Source organism: Globicephala melas, chromosome 11 (genome assembly GCF_963455315.2).
Source record: "Globicephala melas chromosome 11, mGloMel1.2, whole genome shotgun sequence".
NCBI classification, from domain to species: Eukaryota; Metazoa; Chordata; class Mammalia; order Artiodactyla; family Delphinidae; genus Globicephala; species Globicephala melas.
The window spans coordinates 2,478,290-2,498,233 of NC_083324.2; the positions used below are offsets into that span (position 1 = coordinate 2,478,290).

Consider the following 19,944-nt stretch of genomic DNA (forward strand, 5'->3'; position numbering starts at 1 on the left):
CTTGAAGGCAGGCACAGTGCCCAGCACCCACACTTGTGGAATGCCCAAATGTAGTTGGGAGACCTCAAGCAGAAAGACACGACCAAAACCCCACCTGTCCTGGGCCGCCCCACCCGCAGGTACATCTCCTGGAGGGCCAGGCAGCTGGCAGGTCTGCGGGGGTCAGGAAGCTGTGGGAAGCCACGCATGCAGGGGCATCCGCTTGTGCCCTTCTGACTCTTTCATTTGGAGGGGGTGGTGCGACGGGCCCGTTGAGGAGCATTATTCCCAGATGGGGAACTGGGGCGGGTGGACAACAGTGGAGGGAGAGGGCTGGGCTGGCCCTGCTTACGGCCGGGAAAGGGCAAGCCCTAGAGCCAGTTTAGTGCTCCAGGGTTCCCAGGCGGGAGGCTGAGCAGGAATCCACAGCCCATCTCCACATGCCTCTTCTTCACTTCTGATGTTTTCTTTGCTACATTAGAAATAAATGAAGACCTGTGAAGGAAGTCCCGTGCGCCACCTGAGCGGGCAGGGGTCCCCAAGTGGGTCTCGGAGACAGCGGAGGCCTTTTGGCGTTGTTTGACCCCGTGACCGCCGGGGCCTTGACCTGCGAGGTTGGAAAAATTACAGGGTGCACAGGCGGCCTCGGCTCTACAAACAACCAGCTGGGTGTTTAAAGCCCTAAGTAAAGACGAAATCAGACGCGTGGGAGCATTTTTCTTTTAAACAATAAAGGTCATCATTCGGAAAAAAATAAAATAAAAATAAATGAAGACACAGGATGGAAGAAAATATTTTCAAATTATGCATCAAATAAGGGTCTAGTATCCATACTAGATAAAGGACTCTTACAACTCAATAATAAAATGGCAAATAACCCAATTTAAAAATGGGCAAAGGACCTGAGCAGACATTTCTCCAGAAAAGATATATGAATGGCCAATAAGCACGTGAAAATTTGCTCAACGTCACTAGTCATTAGGGAAACGCGAATCAAAGCCACAGTGAGGTGTCACCTCACGGCTACTAGGATGGCTGGAATCAAGATGGACAAAAGCCCCTCCACACAGTGTTCTGGAAGGAGAAGACCTTCACATGCTGCATGCTGGCTGGGGGTGGGGAGATGGGAGGGGATATAGTTGATAGGGTTGAAACAGTCCAGTTGGGGAGGGGGGTGGAGAAGTCCCACCCCCACTTGAACTGCCCTCTAAAAATAGGCTGTAATACATGGAGCCAAGAGCGTCGCCCCTCAGCTGCTGGAGCGCTCCAGACACGGGCTCTGACCGCCTCACGACCCGGATTCTCCAAGAATTCCAGGCACTTCTCCAGGCCCAGGGCCTCACCGCCCGCCAGGACAGTCTTGGCGACATAGTTCCGGCTGGGATTTAGAAAAAGGGCGTTGAGTCTCCCTGTAAGCATTTGGACTACCAGAGGATGGAGTCCCTGGAAACCAAATGCCTCTTTCATTCTCTCCTTTTATCTTCCTGCAGAGTGTGACTTCTGCTTCTGGCTCTCAGTTAATTTCCTCACAGATTAATAATTTAAGGAATCGTGAGGCAAGTGAGAAAGCCAAGCCTGGAGAGGTAGAGAAAGCCAATTTTTCTGCTGGGCAGAAATGACTAGACTGGGTAGAAGTCTTACACGTGCCATTTGGGCAAACTGCTTAGGCTTCTGAGCCGTAGTTTCCTTAGCTGTAAAGCAAGGCTCATCAGCCGCCTCTCCGCTGGCTAATCCACCGTGCCCTTTCCTTTAATTTAGCAAACATGCATCAGCGCATATTCCAGGCTGCTGTTGTGAGGCACAGTGGGGAGACATTGCCGTGACAAGTGTCCCTGGGGATGATGTTATGACAGTCTGGAGGAAGCCGCCCATAACTCTGCCCCACAGGAGGCTCCAAAGATGAAGGGACATTTAGGCTGGGCCTTGAGAGGTGAGTAGGAGCCCACCTAAAAGGCTGGAAGATGCCAGAAGTGCATGAAAATGTTGACTTTCACTGTATCAACCTGGGTTTCAGTCCTAACCTACTTACCTTGGCCCATTTCACATGCCCCCAACCTGACTCCATTCCCATCTCCTGGGCCTCTGACAGCCTCCCACCTTCCACTGCCTCCTTGCTCTCCTCTGACCAGACATGTGGCACGCATGCCCCCAAAGGCCAACCTTTGCAGTCCGTCTCCCAGAGGCCTCCTCCTGTGAGGCCTGGTCAGGCTCCTCTTTCCGGCCCTCGCCGAACCTCAAGCAACACTCCCCACTGTGCTGGCTGGTAGCCAGGACTTGGGTTTCAGCTTTCAATGTGACTTTACCCAGAAAGCCACCCTGACTGGCCCCCAATCCAAGCCAGAAACTCCCTTTACATGCTCCCCGGTTCCTTGCCAGGGGCAGAGGAACTGTGCTGTCCTTGCCAGGCAGAGCTGGCCTGCGTCCTTCTCTGCAGCATCCCCTGTGCCCACTACAGGGCTGGGACACCGAGGTGCCCAGGCAAATCAATCAAATGCAAACTAAGGCCTGGGGGCAAGTCCAGCCCCCTGCATGCTTTTTTAAATAAAGTTTTATTGGAACAAAGTCACACTCATTCCGTTATGTATTGTCTACGGATACTTTTGTGCCACAACAAAGTTGAAGAGAGACTAGGGCTCGCGAGCCTGAAATATTTCTGTCTAGTTCTCCACAGAAAAGGTTTGTCAGCCTGACATAATGAAGCTCCCCTGAGGGAGTTCTGCATTAGCTCCACGTGAATTCTCTGCCTGTTCAGCCAACCCCCCCGTTCCCTGCGTCAGGGCTGCGGACGAGATCTGGGAAAGAGAGTCCACGTGTCATGGGGAAGATGGTGATCGAAACGATAGGGCCGGGCCAGGCAACCTTCAGACAGATGGCCACAAGATGGGACCATCCACTGTTCGGAACAGACACTTACAGAGAGAGCTACCTGCCCAGGTGCACAAAGACGCAGGTCCAAGGGTGTTAGTTGTCTGTAACAGCAGAACGCGGAGAAGGACACAGACAACATCTGTCAATTGGTTATGTAAACTGCGGTACAGAGGAGCCCTACGTTAAAAGAACGGCAGCAGCACTGTACGCACTTGCAGCAAACGGTCTGAGACACAACATCGTGACAAAAAGTGCAGACAAGTGTGAAATGTACAGACAATAAAACATACAGAACACTAGTACGCTTATGTAGCATGATACGCTCATAGGCTGTTTCTTAAAGGAGACCCAAGAAACGGGTACTGGTGGCTGCCTCTGGGAAGGGAAACGGGGGTTCCAGAGATTCCTGGGGACACGGCTCTGCCCTCTAAGCTTGGGACACAGGGTGGGAAGGAGGAAGGAGCACTTTAGAACTACAGTGTTTGCAAATTTTTAAATAATTGTTTTAAAAGTCAGGGAAATGAAGAAATCCATGATAGACGTAACAATCCAAGGTACTACAGGTCTTCTAGCATCTTCTAGAAGACTCTGAAGCCCACCAGAGCCAGTCACAGAGGCCCCAAAGGCCAGACTGTACTGAAGCCGCCTCTTGGGCCACTCTGTGAGAGGTTGTGTCCTATGACAGCCATAAAAACAGGTTATGGTCAAGCCCATCCGAGCGAGCTTCCCTCCTAGTGTCTGTTGATCACTAGTAAGTTACTCTTCACATCACTGAAAGGATCCTCCCCATGTCACAGCCACAGCTCTGTGACCCTCCCTCCAGCCCAATCCTTCACTCCACAGACAGGGAAACTGAGGCCCAGAGAGACGAAGGGATGAGCGCAGGTGTGTGGCCAGGTCCTAGAAACAGTGACCCTGACCCAAGCGTCCTACCTGCCAGGCCACAAGCCCCCGCTGCTGGGATGGCATGGCAGGGATGGGGACTGTCCAGCATACAGCCTGCGTGTGGGTGAGTTGTGGGTTCCGTATGGAATGGAACTTATTTATCTGAGTGTCGGATGCCATGGAAAACCACAGACACTGCACAGAACAGAGAACTCTGTAGCGTGACCTCTCTGGGAACCCAGTCAGCCCCCCAGAGGAGAAATTTCCCAGGTAAATAAAGCTGCTCTCATTAAGTGCCAAGTTATTTTAACAATTTCAAGCAGTTTTCATAGAAACCTCTGCAAATCACGGACTTCCCTAATCTTACTAAACAAAGTAAACGAAATGACCCTGGGATAACTTATCTTGGGAGCCTGCGGTCACCCGGAGGTGGTGTAGGGTTGTTTACCGTGAACCAGACTATTTACCTGCTCAGGTACTACCTGGGTGACATCTAGCCCCCGACTCTTTCCAGCCCCATTCCCAGCTACCATCCCTCCCATACAGTTACTCCCAGAATGCACCAAGCACTTTCCTGCCCCAGTGCCTTTGCTTATGCTGTTCCCACTTCCTGGGTTGCCCTCTTCAGCTGCTTGGCAACCTCCGACTCAACCTTCAAGGCCCAGCCCAAATGTCACCTTCTCTTTGAAGCCTCCCCTAATGCCCCCACCCCCTAGGCTAAGCAAGAACCCCTCACCCAGACTGTGGGCACCTTGAGGGCAGGGACAATGGCACTCCATCACTCTCCCAGTGGTGGGGCTCAGGTGCGACTACTGCTTCACATAACCGGCCCGGTTCCAGACACCTGTCCTGGCACCAGGGGAAATGGGTCCCAACCACAAAAAACTCACTGGTACTTGGGTTGGCCAAGACCTGACCCACGCTGGTGAGATGAAAGCGGCCTTAACCTTAGTGTACCCTAGAAGTTGAGAGCCGGAAGGAGTCACCCAGTGACCCAGTACGGCCTGCTCTTATTCAGATGAGGAACCTGAGTCCTCCAGTCCCCAAGTCAGTCTGGGGCACAGCCAAGAACAGGGCATCCTTTCCTCAGCTCCTTCCCACTGCTCTGGCAAAGGAAGCCACAGAGGTAGGGAACCATCGTGGTTGGTGGTGTACGGAGCTCTTTTCTTGTGGTCTTTAAATGAACACTAAAAATTCGATGCAGTTGTTATTAATGCCAACAGTTGACAAATGGGTGAACAGTCCTGCAAGGGCCTGGGAAAGCTCCTCCAGGAGGGTTACAATCATGGAACCACATGGTTGGGACACAGGGTCAGATGCAAGAAGAAAGAAAACCCCACATGGGATGGGGTGGCTCTGTGGAGCTCTGACAAACCTAGCACGACGATCCTCAGTGACTGACAAAGTCAACAGAACAGCCAAGAACGATCACCTCCTCTAAGAAGACCTCCTAGCCTGGATCCCCAGAGCACTTGTCACCCCTGCTGCACAGCAGATGCTGGTTTGTTATAAAAGTGAAGGAAGATGGGGGTGGCGGCCACAGGTGAGACCGTGCTCACCGCATCCCTCCCCAGTCTGGGCACTCGTGGGGAACACCCCCTCCGCCCTCACCCCTCTGCTGGGCCCAGCCAGGTGAGCGGAACTGCTTGCCCTGAAGCCCCGGGGGAAGGGCCTGCAGAAAACAGACCTGCGTCTTCTAGGTGCGGCCGCTGGAGTTATGAGTCTATTCAAGTGGATGGGAAATGGCCATTGGCCAGATTTCTTGCAGGGTTCAAGGGGCCTGACAACATCAGGAAGAAATTCAGAAGCAAAAAGCTGAACTGCTTTCACCAGTGATGGTCTCCTCCCTGAGCCCCCCTCAGCCCTGAAATTACCCTGTTCATCACACTCCCTGTCAGGGAGCCCTGCCGGCCCCAGGACACAATCAGAAGTGCCCCTCACACTCAACCCTCTTTTCCTGGCTGGTGGCACAAGGAAGCCACCGCCAGATCTCAAGGAGGGAGGGGTATGCTTATGCCAAGTCCCTCCCTTGGGGACAGCTCCAAGAAACTGGCTCCAGACTGTTCTAGGACTGCCCCGTGCCCACTCCCTGTGCCTGAGAACAGCCTAAGCCGCCCCCAGGTAAAGCACACCCCCGTTCTCTCCATCTTGTCTAATTCCCTTTAAAGCCCATCTCACCGCCTGTTTATCTGGCTCGATTACTTGTTCCCTTGTTTACTGTCTATCCTCTACCAGAATGAAGCGTCACCACGGTGTCCCCAGCATCCGGAAGGCGTCTGGTCTACAGCACGTGCTCAATAAACAATGAACAAACAAATCATGTAGAACCAGATTCATTCTGCTTCCGGGCCAGCCACGGGGCCAGCCCCCTCCATGCTACCCACTCACATCCTGGTCCTATTCAGTCTGAGCCAACGCCCCTCTTCTCATGAAACTGGTTTTCAGAGACACTGCTTCTCGTAACCAGGGTGCCCAGTACTTAAGGAACCTGTCAGCTAAAGATTCTCTAAAGAGAAGTAGCCCTGGGGCAAAGCGAATGACCATTCTTGAGGCATGTGGGTTTCTTTCCCAGGAGCTGCGTTTCACCTGCAGGGCCCACCTGCACTAAAAGGGGCAGAGAGGGGGCTGCTAGGCCTTGCCCTGCCATGGACCACCCCGCTGGCGGCACTGATTCTTAACTGTCATGCCCACACCGCTACCAAGGGCCAGCCCAGCCGAGCCTCAGTGGCCCTCTGCTTTAATGAATAGAGCGTTCATTTATAACAAGTGCTTGGGACGCCTGTTTTGCAAACGGATGCCACTAAGTGCTCCGAAAACAACAGCTTCTCTTAAGTGGGTTAAACATTCCCCTCTGCAATCGTCTTTACGTTATTGATTTAAACAACCCCTTCTCTGGTCCGGGTGGGAGGAAGACTTCAACCAGCCTGACCCGGCTCCACAGATTTGGAATCAATGGGTGCGGGAGATGTGCAACATCTGATTCACTATTTGAATAAATAGATAACCGGCACATGTGCGTTCCTGAACATGACCAGCAGCTGCCCCCCAGGCACAGCCTGGGTGTCTCCGAGCATCCGAGACACATCAGATGTGGGCCCTGCCCTCAGGAAGTTCGGTGGGGAGGGGGCGGGAGGCAACTCACATCAGTCGGTGCCAGCCCTGCTTCCAAACACGTTCACGCAATTCTCTACAAGGTGGGGTCACATCTCAGTTTCTCACAGAGGCCCTGAAGCCCAGAGAGGGTAAGTAATTTGTCCAGAGACACACAGCCCATAAATGATGGAGCCGGGAGGAGAACCCAGGAGAACGCTGTGTCCTTGTCCCTCCACCAGCAGTTCTGAGTATGGTCCCAGAACAGCAGCAACCGCAGTCCCAGCTGGGAATTCTGAGAAATGTACATTCTCACCCTCCAGGTGATTCTGACATCTGCAGAAGTTTGAGGATCTCGTACTGTGCCAGGGCACTACAGTGGGTGATCAATGCAACCATGGGATCAACCTGGCACAGAAGCAGGAATGACTGCGAGCTGATGGGGTGGCCATCAGGGAGGGCTTCCTGGAGGAGGTGAAGCCTGCATCGGGATTTGTGGCATGAATGGGAGTTCACTGAAGGGCACGCCAGGTACAGGGAACAGCATATACGGGAGCGTGAAGTGTAGGGATGGGTGTGCTGTGAGGAATGAGGCCAGAGGATGGGGCTGGGGTTTCATCCTATGGGTGTGTGTCGCTGGGGAGGAAGCCGGCAGAACTGGCCTGGATTTATCCCCAGGTTAGTTTTCCCAACAACCACATAAGCACCTGTATACCAATTACTTAATACTATTCTTCGTATCAGGCGCACGTTATATCTGCTCCATCTGTGAAAAGCCAGTCTCGCTGAGCATAAATTGAATTTTCCCATAGAAAGGAATCGCCCAAACCAATACACTGTTATAAAATCCTGCTCAGATCTTGTTATCAGAAGAAGGCCTATGCTTGAGGCTTGCTCTGTCTTTCTTTAAAAGAGAGATTAGCAAGTATCGAGAATCCACGTTACAGAGGGCAGCCAGAAAACAGAAGAAGGAGGCTCTTCATGTTCTGGTAGGGAATGAGATACAAGATATATTATAAGTGAAAAGGCTAAACTTAGAATGCTGTATGTGCCTAACAAAAAAGGGAAGAAGAATACACACACACACACACACACACACACACACACACACACACACACACACACACACCCCACACGCTGATAGACACACTAAGTATCTCTGGATGGTGTTTACCTCTGGGGGGCTGGGGCTGGGAGAGGGCTCACTGTTTGTCTCGTAGCCTTTTATATCTTTCACTGTTTAACCATGTGACACATTACTTCCTATAAAATAAGGAAATAGAATTAAGCTTTTTTTGGAGTGATAAAAAGGCATTAAAGAGATATTAGCCCCGACCAACACTCTGGGCTCAGTGTAATCGGAGGGGCTAAAAGAACTCCAGGAGGGGAATAGCTTTCTCCCGGGTTCGTATGATTGGCTCCGTGTCACCCAATGCAGCATCTACGGCTCACCTGGAATCATTTCACGCCCACCTGTGGCCTGGGTCTTACAGTTCCAGAAACCCAGGACTCTGAGGGTACACTCTCTGCAGCAAGAAATAGCGCCCTGAAGCACATAAGGAATTCACAGCAACCTAAGGCTGGGGAGGGCTGTCTGGTGCCAGGGGGGACTGAAGGCGGGGTTCCAGGGCCCTGGTCCCCTCCCTCCTCTTGGGAACAAAACCTGGCTGCTGCCTCACTGTGCACCTCCTGCATTGTGAGTGAGGAGAAAAGGCCCCCGGGGGCACCTCCTGCGCGGAGGTGGGTGCCTGCAGCTGGACGGCCGCTATCTCTAGGAATCACTCATCAAGTCCCGTTATTTAGTCCATAAGGAAATTGAGACACACATAGTGGCTGGAGGCCACTCAGCTGGTCGTGGCAGAGCTGGGATTCCGACCTGGGGGACCATGTGTGAAAAGTCTAGGGCTGGGGGGCTTCCCTTGTGGCGCAGTGGTTGAGAATCTGCCTGCCAATGCAGGAGATACGGGTTTGAGCCCTGGTCCGAGAAGATCCCACATGCCGCGGAGCAACTAAGCCCGTGCGCCACAACTACTGAGCCTGTGCTCTAGAGCCTGTGAGTCACAACTACTGAGCCCACGCACCACAACTACTGAGCCCGCGTGCCACAACTACTGAAGCCCGCGTGCCTAGAGCCCATGCTCCACAACAAGAGAAGCCACAATGAGAAGCCCGTGCACCGCAACGAAGAGTAGCCCCAGCTCGCCACAACTAGAGAAAGCCCACGTGCAGCAGCGAAGACCCAACACGGCCAAAAGTAAATAAATTAATTTAAAAAAAAAGTCTAGGGCTGGGAATAGAATCTGACCCCATGAAATAGTAAAGCTCGAGGCCCACGCTGGGCCCCTCCAGGTTCCTGGAGCACATCCGCCAACGAGCATCTCTCACACAGCACAATCCACAGACAATTCTGGTCTCTCTGGTAATTTCCATAAATGACTGTAATTTATGTGTTAATAGCACAGATATCAAGGTTTGGAACCCCCTGGAGTGTTAGACACGTAATTTGTAATTACAAGCACACAACAATTTGTTCAATGTCAGCGATGTGTCCAGTAATTATCACGCTGGTGAAGAGGAACCCGAGTACAGCGGGGTGCACGGGGGCCAGGGACAGAGAGCCAGCGCTGGGGGTGCTGGGCTTGGGCCTGCGCGGTTCCCCTCAAGGCCACGTCCTATTCCAGGATCCCTCCTTTCCCTCCCGCAGTGCCCCGTCCTGGGGGCATTTGCACCCGGTGGGCCTCTCACGGGGCTCGGCCCTGCCTGCAGGCACCCAAGCATGGACAAGTAGGCACCCCTTCCAGGGGGCATCCCTAGAGGAAACTGCCCCCTGCCCTCAGGAGGGGCCCTGTGTACGGGCCTGTTTCCTGTCCTTCCTGGGCAGTCTGGGGACAACGCTACCTTCCAGTAAATTCCCTCTTGCTTTGGTCAGCCAGCTTGCTGTAGGCTGCTTGCAATCGCGGCTCCAGCTTCTGCCCTTGGTCTCCCTTAGTGACCACCCATGGTTCCGAGGCAGGGATGGCTGGTTGCACTCCCAGTGGCAGTGGGTGCCCTTCCCTGAGCACCAATTCGGTGCTGGGTGCTCCAAGGGACTCCCATCGGGTAAGCAATCCTTCCACCTACAGAGAGGGTACCGTCCACATCTTACAGAAGGAATAGGCCTCAGAAAGACCAAACCACTTGCCCAAGATGCCAGATCACACACCAGCCTCGGGGAGCCAGGATGTGATGCCAGCGATGGGCCAGGTGTGAGCGTTCCCACTCTGGGGCTCAGCCTCTGGTGGGTAGGGCACGTCTTCACTCAACACACGTCGGCTCCCTGTGCTTCCAGCCCCCATGCCAGTTGCGGGGGCCCCGGGGGAGCAGGGGAGGCACTGCCAGGCCCTGCAGGCCTCCTGGGTGCCCAGCCCTGGCTGGGCCAACCTTCCTTGGGCACTCAGTGTGTGCTGACGCGTGCCCACCCTGGGAGGGGGTACCTCATTATCTGCATGTCACTGGCTGAGACTGCAGAGCGGGGATCTGGACCGCAGTACTCCCCTGCAGAGGGTGGTTTCACCCAGCTGTCCCCCTGTCAGGCTTGGTGGCAAATTTAGATCGGCTTAAAACGTCAGCTCAGGTCACAACTGATGGATGGTCCTCGGAGGGGATGAAAGACGGGGTGCTGGCAACTGCGGGCTGGAGCCACCGAACCAGCAGTCTGGGTGCCACTTGGGGTGCGGGTGAGGGCAGGGGGAAGCGTGGCCCCGCCCCGGCCTGACAAGAGCTAGACCCAACCCCACCTGACCTGCGCTGGTCCCTGCTGGGCCAGCCCACCGGTCACCCCTGAGGGGCTGGCGCCACCTGTCGCCCTGCTGGAGAACTGCAATCTGGCCTTCCCAGCCCCAAGCCTCCTGGACAGGGAGGTGCCCAGCCACGGGGCAGGTGCCCAGAGGGGCAGCTGAGGCAGCCTCTGGACGCCACGGTAAGCTTCCTCATTCAGATCTCCTCCTTCCGGCACAACCTAAGACACCCTCCACCCTGCCGCCCCCATCCCCATCATACAGCGGGAGGGCAGCTGGATCAGGAAGCAGAGCCAGGACTCAAACCCAATTTCACTGACATTTCTATCTAACAAGTCATTGACCTGCTTCGAACCCTGGCTGCTCGCTGCTTTAGAAATAAGCAGCAAACTCCTCACCACGCCCACAGCTCCCATGGATTCAGCCTCTGCCTGCCTCTGCCCTACGTCTCGGCTCCAGCCTCATACCCGGCAAGTTGGCTCCTGCCCCTGGGCCTTTGCACGTGCTGTTCCCACTGCCGGGTGCATACGTCTCTCTCTTTTCACCTACTTATCCCCGGCTCCACTTTCAAGGAAGCCTTGCCTGACCTCCTTACAGGCCCCACTGAGCAAGTCCTCCCAGCCCCTGGTCCATGCTGTTCGTGGGGGCATTTCCCTCTCCTTCACTGGACACCTCCGTGAGGATAAAAGTCACGTCTGCGGGACTCACCATTTATTGCCAGCCTGGCACACGCTAGGTGCTGGAGAAATATATGTGCATGAGATGAGTTCATATGAGTTCCTGTCCCCAAATCAACACGCCTTCACAAATAAAGTGGCCCTGCTCAAGGGGCTGGGCACAGAGGTAAGGGTCCTTCCTACTTGAGGTTTGGGGGGAGTATTAACAGATGCTAAAGTGGAGGGTCTCTGCTGAGGAGTCCTGACCAGGGGCAGCTAGAGCTGCAATGTGGATGCACGCACATGGTCTCTGAGCCATGGCCCCGTTCCCTCTGAGGATCCACTGGGCTGGGTTTACCCAAGCTGCTCCCACAGACAGAGGAGAGTGTTTGGAGCTGCCTTTCCCCTGGGTTTACCAGCAGCGTCCTGGAGGGAGATTCTAGAAAACTGAGCAGAGGGAGACCGCGTAAGTGGAGAGCAGACACCTCACCAGGCACCTCTCCTTCACTAGTGAGCATGCAGGGCCTGCGTGTGAATTTGGAAAAAGCGCCCTCTTCTGGTGGACACAGCCTCTCAGGCCTGTGGCTTGCTAACAGTGCATTCTTCCTTTGCCAACTGCTCTTGTGCAGTGCACAACCTGAACATCTGCACACGGGCAGCGCCTGGACCTCTGCCCCACTGGGTAACTGGCCACCCTCCCGACACCAACGGTGGATCCTGCTCTTGCTTCGAGGGGGCAGGGAGCCTTTCTGATGAAGCCTCCTAGTCACGCACATAGGGTACGTTGCCACATGTGGCCACCTGCTGCCTTCCTTTCTCAGAGGCTGGGAGAGATAAAGCCCTGCCCTCAGCCCTCTGGGAGCTTTCCCTGGCAGAGATAAGAAGCCGGCAGGTCCAGGAGTCACAAGGCCCACAGAGAACATATCAGTGAGACTTAGCGCTGATCTCGGCTGTTTCCCAGAGAGCACCATCAAAGCTCAAGAGGAAGCAGTGAGAACTCCAGCCGACATCACGCGCTTCTTCCCTGGGCGGGATGGGTGAGGCGTGGCTTGCTGGGTCCTCAAGAAGATAGACCCTTGGTCCTCTCACTGGGGCCACCACGCGCCCTGGGTTTCTGCACTGAGTCGGGAGCCCAGAGGCGGCTCAAGGTCACCCGATGGACAGCTGGCAGCGGGCTGGGCCTCAGCCAGGTCCCCAGGCTCCACCCTTGCTCCAGACCCAGATCTGCTGCAGTGGGGAGGAGGGGGAGCCGGTCTCCAACTGGGCCTTCACTGGGCACAGAGGGACCGTTCTTTGCAGCTCAACAATCCCCCTGTTTGCCCCGTGCCAGGCTGCAGCCTCCCTCAAGTCCTGCTGACGAGGAAGATCTGGGGCCAGCTTCCACAAATATGCGCGCCTTCTGCAGGGAAGCAGCCATCAGGCTCTCTAACCGGGCGGGTGGATTTAAAGGCCCAGAGGGAAGTCACAGGATAGGGGCAGAGCAAGTTGCTGGGTGCTCTCTTTAAAATATGGCAGGGGAACGAATATATACATAGGAACATTTCTGACCAGATACCCCCAAAATGCTCATCCTGTTTGCTCTGGGGAGGGGGCGGGGGCATACATCGTTTGCACTGTATACTCTTACAATGTTGAACATTTTACCACGTGCCTGTGTTTCCTAAGCAAGTATTAAACTCATAGGAATAAATGCATGCATATAGCCCAGGAAGAAGAGAAAGGCACAGGAGCTCAGAAATTCAGAGGACGCAGTGAACTCAGGTATTGACCTTCCCTGTAAAAACAAAAGCCAAGTGCCCAAGTGCCTGCTGGGAGCGGACGTGTTTGGAAGCCCTTTCATGCACGGTGGCATTTCAGAGCAGCCTGGAGAGGTGGGGCCTACTATTGTCACCCCACCATGGCACGCACGTGGAGACAGAGCCCAAGTCTGACCCACTAGCCTAGGCTGAGCTGGGCCCAGAGCCGCCGGCTCTTGTTCCCGCCCTGATGCCCCCCACCCCCACCCCGCAAGGACCTAGAGTTCTCAAAGAGCCCCAGGGAGCAGCAGCTCTGCGCCAGAGGGACTGTGCCTTTGGGCAGGGGGTGAGCAGAGCCTGTGACTTCCAGGGTCACGTAGCCAGCCTGCTGAGATGCTGGGGACCGTCCTCCCAGCCCGGGCCCCAGCTGGGCCATAGCCCATCTCTGAGCCTCAGTTTCCTCATCTATTAAATGGGCGAATCTTCCCTCCCTTGCAGGGTTGGAATAAAGATCACCGAGGGGAGGTTCCCGGCACATAGGCGGTGCTCAGCGCACACCCACTTCCTCTCCCTCTTCCCTGCCCCAAGACTCCAGGAGCACGAAGGTACTGGCCATTGAGGGGGGGAGGCACCAGGATCTGGAAGGCAGACTGGAGGTTGGCAGTGCCACCACCGCCCGCCCCCCCCCCCCCAGTGGGCAGGTCCGAGGACGCGGAGTCCCTCGGGAACCGGTGGGCAGGTGCGTGTACATGTGTGTATGAGCCCGGGTGAGTGTGCACAGGGCCCTGAGACCGGCAGGTCCTTGCTCTCGGCCGCCGCCCTCCACCTCCTGGCTCTCGACTTCCCCCAGTAGACCCAGATGGAAAGAGCTTGCGGGGGAGTGAGGGGGGGACACTTCATTTTCCAGACAGAAGTTCCCAGAGCTGGGCAGGGAAGACACAGCCAGGGCCACCCGGCCCTCTCTTACCTTGCTCCAGTGCCCCGGCTGCGGGTCTCCTGAGGCAAACAGCGCAGCCTCGCTGGCCTCTGGGGGGTCTCCTCCGCAGCCCACAGAGCTGAGCTCCCTCGGCCCTCACGGGGGTCTGTGCAGTGGACGGTGCGGGTCATAAGCCCTGAGCCCCTGCTTAATCCGCCAGAGCCCGAGTCAGCGCCAGCTGGACACGTGACGGGCCCCACAGACCTGTTTGTCAGGAGTGGCAGCTGGTCCAGTGGGGGAGGGCTGGCCGCCCTGCCCTGCCCCCGGGCGCTGTCCCTGCCGGGGCTCCGAGGCCGGAGCCTGCGGTCCTGGGCTCCTGCCTGCCCGGGAAAAGTATGAATATGCGCGGGGTGGGGCGGGCAGGGCAGGTAGGGGAAAGGGACACACATGTCACCAAACGGCGCTGGGCAGGCTGGGAAATGGGGTGTGCGTGCGTGTGCGTGTGCGTGCATGCGTGCGCGTGGGAAATGGGACCCTTAACTCATGCCCTTTACTAACATCGATTCCTCGTAGATTAAAAATCTAATGCAAAAGGTGAATTCATGACCACAGGGTAGGAAAGGATTCTTAAAACACAAAACAAAAATAAAGTGAAAGTGGGCTTCCCTGGTGGCGCAGTCGTTGAGAGGCCGCCTGCCGATGCAGGCGACGTGGTTTTGTGCCCTGGTCCGGGAAGATCCCACATGCCGCGGAGCGGCTGGGCCCGTGAGCCATGGCCGCTGAGCCTGTGAGTCCGGAGCCTGTGCTCCGCAGCGGGAGAGGCCACAACAGTGACAGGCCCGCGTACCGCAAAAATAATAATAATAAAAAAATTTAAAATAAATAAATAAAGTGAAAGATTTGATAGAAATTAAGAACTCTGAAATTCATTCCAAGACCCCAGGAAAAGTGAAAAATGCAAGATATTTACAACATATACAAATGACAAAGGACTGGAATCCGGAATACCTAAAGAATCCTCCAAACCAACAAGAAAACAAAAAGACAGCCCAAGGGAGGCAAGAAGCTTGAACAGTCACCTCACCGAGGAGGAGATCCAAACGGCCAATAACCGTACGAAAACGCTCAACCCCATAAGCGGTCAGGGAAATGCGGATTAAAACCATTACACACCCACCAGGAGAGCAAAGATGGCAGAGACTGACGACAGGTGGTGCCGCTGGGAGTGGGGGGCGACTGGACGGAAGGACCACAGTGTTGGTCTGCTCTATGACATTGAACATGTGCGTCCCGTGTGGCCCAGTTCCAGACAGATGCCGGAAAGGAGGTCATACGTGCACTAGGACGTGGGCAGGTTCAAGAACACAGCCCCGAACTGAAGACACCCTGTGTGTCCATCGCAGAGACTGGATAATAAACCATGGCCTAGCGATGCAGTGGAATACGAACACCATGGCCGTGACGAGGACAAGCAACAGCTCCTTGTGACTTTAAGAAGAAGCCAGACCTGAAGAAATATCTACAGCTTAAGTCTACGTAGAAACGAGTCAAAAATAATGGGCTTCCCTGGTGGCGCAGTGCTTGAGAGTCCGCCTGCTGGGAAGATCCTACATGCCGCTGAGCCTGTGCGTCCGGAGCCTGCGCTCCACGACGGAAGAGGCCACAACAGTGAGAGGCCCGCGTACCGCAAAAAATACAAAAATAAAATAAAATAAAATACTTGCAAAAATAAAAAATAAAAACAAGGCCATGTGGTAAAGAGTTGTTCAGACAGGTGGTAAGACAGTGACAAGAAGAACAGTATTATCACAAATGTCAGGGTGGTGAGCATCCCTGAGGGGCAACAGTTGAGGGGGAGCCCACGGGGCGGGGCAGGGGGCTTCTGGCAGCGCGTCGTCTCGGCGCCCGGGTGGTGGTCTCACAACGTGTGCGTTCCTCTTATTTCTGCTGAAGCTGCTGTATGCCTGTCTTTTCGCCTTTCTGTTTGACAGGTTACCTGTCACATCTAAAATAGAAAGGTATGTGTGGTGTGGCAGGCAGAGGGGACAGGCAGGGACCCCAGCTATGACGGCAGTGCAGACGTCAGTGCAGCACCACATAGGGCACCGGAGCCGGAGGGGCATACCTGCTGTTTCATTTCACAAACGAGAACCGAGGATCAGAGACAGGAAGGAAACTGCCCAAGTTTGCACAGCAAGTGGGAAGCCCGCAGGGCCAGGACTGGAATCTAGGTCTCCCGGAGCCCAGACGGGGTGGGGGGGCTCCTTCTCATCCCCCTTTTCAATGGAAGAGCTCTTCCATTGCAAAGCAGCTTTAACACCGACCAGGACAGACTCATTCTTTTTAGCACTCACTGAAATTCTGTTTGTTTACTTTTTTGTTGCAGGTCTCCTGCTGCTGAAATCAAAGCTCCTGGAGGGCAAGGCGTTTTGTCTGTGTGGCTCCCGTGCTATCATCACAGGCGCTCCATAAATATTTGCTGAATGAGAAAATCAACAGAGCTGGCATTTCTATTTGGACTTTGAGGCCTTAGGAATACTGAGTGGCTTCTCAATATTCCCAAAGGAGAAAATGGAAACTAGCTGTATGACATTGACACACTTTCCAGAATTACCTTCATAACTGCCCTGTCATCATTCCCATTTTAAAGAGGAGGAGACTGAGGCTCACGGAGGTGCAGGAAGCTAGGGAGCTGAGAGCTGGGACTGGAACCCATCCCAGCGGCAGGCTGGCCCTCCGCTGGTCCACGCACCTGACACAATCAGGATCTGCTGCTTCAGCCCCTCCTCCCGGCCCCCAATCCTTACAATTTCCAAAGTGCTTTCCGGACTCTTTCAAACTTCTTCAGCTCAGGGAGGGGAAGGGACTTGTCTAAAGCAACAAGGAGTTCAGCTCTGACCTCAGGGCTTCCCAAGTTAGTGTGGCTGACAGTGACCCCAGTGCTCCGGGATTGGCCATAAGACTCTCAATTTCCTTCCTGCTTCACGCCAAATCCTCGGGCCCCTTGGCCAAGTCCAAATCCTGGAGGAGCCGGATAATGGAGTGTTCCCATAATACCCCGAGGCAATTGGCTTTATTAAAACAGCCTGGCACTGAGCATTTTTCCAAACCTATATTACCATCCTGATAGCTTTCACTAAGTCCTCAGATAAAAAAATAAAAAATAAAAAAAAAAGTCATTGGCTCTGGGAGCCCTGGAGCTAAGATGGCCCTCCAGGGCATCTCGCGTAACGGAGGCACAGGAGTCTTCTCGACTGCCGCAGCTTGCATACCTCCAATGAGAACAACTCACTACCTTTTTCTTGTTTAGATCCACCTCAGCTGAGCACAGCAAAGCCTCACATTAGCCCCTGGCGCTGGGGACCCGCAGGTGCCTCAGCCACTGTTCCGCCCTCAGGGGATTCAGTCTGGTGGACAACGAGACTGTCATCCCGACAGGACTTCCTTCTAAAGAGGCAGCAGATGAGGCCCAAACGCAGGTACCTGGTCACAGGACCCCTTTGCAAGCCTTCCTACCTCTGTCCACACAGCCCGCGCGGATTCACGGGGTCGGTCCCCTCTGAGCACCCTAAGCCCCCGCGCCTCCCCAGGCCACGTGGGTGCGCAAACTGCCAAGCTGTCGGGACACTAGGGCCCAAGTCACGGAAAAGACTCCGGCCAGCGGCGGGTGGGGGCGTGCAGCATTCTCAGTGGGTCCCACTGGCCCGTGCGGCTGACATCATTGTTTGATATTACGCTTCTAGAGCCTTCATACACATGAGCAGATGGGTTTGTGGTTTCGAAGATGAAATGGGCTGATACAAGTGAGACCCCGTGAGAAGGTCGCGCACGGAGTAGGTGCTTAAAAGATGCCTGCTGGGTGTGAAGTGTAATCATACTTCAGAAGGATCAGAAGGCCACATACACTCAGTTCTTCGAAGAGTCACCGAGAGCTCGGCTGCCTGCACGCTGCCTTTCCAAGCCGGCACTTGTGTGGCAGGGCCACTGAAGAGCTCAGGCAGTTGCGGGCAGGTGTCCTGCATTCAGGCCTACCTATGTCCCTGCACACTGTCCCCACCCCCCCCCCCAGTTCAGTGACAATGGGACCCCCAGGGGAGGCAGACACAGAGACTCTGGGCAGATTTTGCTGAAGAGGTGACACCAATGGGTGAAGGCTGAGCAAAGGTTTCTGGGTGGCGCAGGTGGGGTGGGCATACCTGCAGGAGCCAGGACGGGCAAGGCTGAAGGCTGGGCCCGGTGGGAAGGCAGCAGGCACTGGAAGATGCTGCCCCCAGAAGCGGGTCTGAGTCACACTTCACAGTGTGGACACCAGGTCTGAGCAATGGCAGTAGGTGGAACCCTGGGCCTCATACAGGGACCTGCCCCAGTGCCTTCACCCAGCCTCTTTCATGCAAGAAACATCATCTCCTGATAGGTGCAAGCAACCCCCTTCCCTACCGCCTAATTATGAGGGACGGGGTGGGGTGGTGATGAGACATCTGGTCAAATTCATAGCCTCCCTAACCGATGAGTATTCAGCTCCAGCTTGCACATCCCAGTGACGGGGAGCTTACTATGAGAACAAAGGACGGCTGTGCTCTACTAGGGCCGCCTAGGTGCTTAGCACCCCAGCAGTTAGAACACTGGGTGGAGGAAAGCTGAGGACACAGAGGGTCCCAGTGCTGGCTTGGCCTTGGCACCCTCTCTGCACAATGGGGCAGGGGCATGACTGAGCTCACGGTGTCGTTGTGGGGCTGGCAGCCACGGGGTGAGCAAAGAAGTGCTGGAAGGGCAGGCAGCCACGGGAGAGGGTGGCAACTCTCCTCACGAGACTCAAGATTACTTAATGTCTGCAACCTGTGCGGGAGCCAGGGTTCCCCTTCCTTATCCCTCCACAGCAGGGACCGCTGGGGGGAACACCGAGTCCTCTGAGCCTTCCCCAGGCAGCAGCTCCTCAGGGATGGCTAGACTGCTGGAGAGCTGGGGACACTGGGGTGCTGTGTGACCTTGGATGTGTCCCTGCCTCTCTCTAGCCTCAGTTTCTCCGTCTCTAATAGGAGACTGGCCCCCAGATGCCCCATCTAGGGCTGATGCTCAGTGGCTGGGCCGCGGCATTGTGGCCCCCTGAATACCTCTTGGCTTGTCCTTTCCTGTCTCTGGGGCGTCTGGGGCTGCTGCTTTTCTCTCCTTTCAAACCCAACTGCTGCACATGGGATCTCTGGCCACACATGGTTTCAGAGGCTTGGCCACCGTTCCAGCCCAAGGGAGGAGGCAGGCATAAAGCTGGGGGCAGGGAAGGGTGACCAGAGGTCACCTTCGTTCCAAGTTGCTCCCAGGGGCTGTGTAGGCTGGCACGCACGCTGTCTGGTGGTGCCTGACCACCGAGCGGAGCAGGGGCTCCCCGGTGCAGAGCAAGTGCCCCACACCCACCCCATGACGGAGCATGCCCAGAGTTAAACGCAGAAAGCTGACCAGGCAGAGGGGACCGCTGGCCTGCAAGCCTCATCTCTCGGACAGGCCCGGGGGCGGGGACACCCACTGTCATCTTTCTGCTCCGTTTGCTCTGGAAACAGATCAGCTGTGACAGCCGAGAGCTTAGCAATTTAAAGGGGCAACTGCGCGGCAGAAACTTGGGAGGGGGGTGTCCCCGTGACTGTGGGGGGGCAGGGGGACAGCCTGGCCACACCTCTCGCAACCGGCCCTGCCTCCTCACAGCCCAGGGGCAGCTAGTTTGGGCAGGGCAGGGCTTTCCCGCAGTCAGAGGCCCCTGGTCCATGAGGGCTCCCCCCCAAGGCTGGCAGGTGGAACAGGGTGTCCTGATACCTGCGACAGCCCCATCGTCACTTCTCAGACTCCTGCTGCCTCCTGCCCCATTTGGGACTGGGTCCGGAGATCGCAGTGGCTCTTCCAGCCCCCAGGCACAGTCCCTTAAACCGACTCCTCGCCCACTGGGGGTCTGACCCAGGGGATCCCCAAGACTACCAGCCAGCCTCCTGCCCACGTGGTAGTGGGAGGAGGGGCTGCCCAAGGTCACGCAAGGGGTCGGGGCAGGGCTGAAT

General features: G+C 55.5%; 1 protein-coding gene across 8 annotated transcripts in view; it reads right to left on the reverse strand.

Annotated features, from left to right (window-relative positions):
- Positions 1-19,944, reverse strand: part of IQSEC1 (IQ motif and Sec7 domain ArfGEF 1) — a 330,236-nt gene that overhangs the window by 68,629 nt on the left and 241,663 nt on the right. The window lies entirely within an intron of this gene.